Here is a 1,915-nt window from a genome sequence, read left to right as displayed (position 1 = left end):
TGGATGTCATTGATAACGAGATCACATCATTGGGAGAATGATGTGATGGACAAGACCCAATCCTAAACATAGCACAAGATCGTATAGTTCGTTTGCTAGAGTTTTCCAATGTCAAAGTATCTTTTCCTTAGACCATGAGATCGTGTAACTCCCGGATACCGTAGGAGTGCTTTGGGTATGCCAAACGTCACAACATAACTGGGTGACTATAAAGGTAGACTACGGGTATCTCCGAAAGTGTCTGTTGGGTGACATGGATCAAGACTGGGATTTGTCACTCCGTATGACGGAGAGGTATCACTGGGCCCACTCGGTAATGCATCATCATAATGAGCTCAGAGTGACCAAGTGTCTGGTCACGGGATCATGCATTACGGTACGAGTAAAGTGACTTGCCGGTAACGAGATTGAACGAGGTATTGGGATACCGACGATCGAATCTCGGGCAAGTAACATATCGATAGACAAAGGGAATAGCGGGATTGATTAAATCCTCGACATCGTGGTTCATCCGATGAAATCATCGTGGAGCATGTGGGAACCAACATGGGTATCCAGATCCCGCTGTTGGTTATTGACCGGAGAGTCGTCTCGGTCATGTCTGCTTGTCTCCCGAACCCGTAGGGTCTACACACTTAAGGTTCGGTGACGCTAGGGTTATGAGGATATGTATATGCAGAAACCCGAATGTTGTTCGGAGTCCCGGATGAGATCCCGGACGTCACGAGGAGTTCCGAAATGGTCCGGAGGTAAAGAATTATATATAGGAAGTGCCATTTCGGGCATCTGGACAAGTTTCGGGGTTATCGGTATTGTACCGGGACCACCGGAAGGGTCCCGGGGGTCCACTGGGTGGGGCCATCTGTCCCGGGGGGCCACATGGGCTGTAGGGGGTGCGCCTTGGCCTAGATGGGCCAAGGGCACCAGCCCCTATAGGCCCATGCGCCTAGGGTTTCCACCATGGAAGAGTCCATGTGGTGGAAGGCACCCTAGGTGCCTTGGGGGGGAGGGAAACCTCCCCTTGGCCGCCGCCCCCCCTAGTAGATCTCATCTACTAGGGCCGGCGCCCCCCCTGGCACCCCTATATATAGTGGGGGGAGAGGAGGGATTTCATACCAGCCCCTGGCGCCTCCATCTCCCCCCGTTACGTCTCTCCCTCGTAGTCTCGGCGAAGCCCTGCTGCTGTGACGCCCTGCATCCACCACCACGCCGTCGTGCTGCTGGATCTTCATCAACCTCTCCTTCCCCCTTGCTGGATCAAGAAGGAGGAGACGTCTCCCGTCCCGTACATGTGTTGAACGCGGAGGTGCCGTCCGTTCGGCGCTGGTCATCGGTGATTTGAATCACGTCGAGTACGACTACATCATCACCGTTCTTTTGAACGCTTCCGTGCGCGATCTACAAAGGTATGTAGATGCATCTAATCACTCGTTGCTAGATGAACTCCTAGATGATCTTGGTGAAACGAGTAGGAAATTTTTTGTTTTCTGCAACGTTCCCCAACATGTCCCTCTGGGCCGACCCGACACAACCGGGTGGAGAGGTCCACTGGTCAAAGCCCATCCGTGCAAAGTCAAAGGGCTGGATCCCGTGGTCAACCGCTCCAGGGTTAGGCGGGACGGGGGCCCTGGGGGTAGCAATGCCACCGGAGCGTCGTACCGGGCCCTCATACATGCGGGGTGGTGTTGTGGCATGTCCGAAGATGCCGCACGCGTCTCCGGTGCGTGGCCCCCCTCACGGACGGCGCCGCCGCCGGCACCTGGAGGGGGGAAACTACCGCATCGGGTCTACACGGAGTGGATTTAGCTGTGGGTTTGGCCCAGATGTTGCTCCCCGGTGTCCCTCTGGGCCGACCCGACACAACTGGGTGGAGAGGTCCACTGGTCAAAGCCCATCCGTGCAAAGTCAAAGGGCT

Source organism: Triticum dicoccoides, chromosome 6B, assembly GCF_002162155.2.
Source record: "Triticum dicoccoides isolate Atlit2015 ecotype Zavitan chromosome 6B, WEW_v2.0, whole genome shotgun sequence".
NCBI classification, from domain to species: Eukaryota; Viridiplantae; Streptophyta; class Magnoliopsida; order Poales; family Poaceae; genus Triticum; species Triticum dicoccoides.
This window is presented reverse-complemented; position numbering follows the sequence as displayed.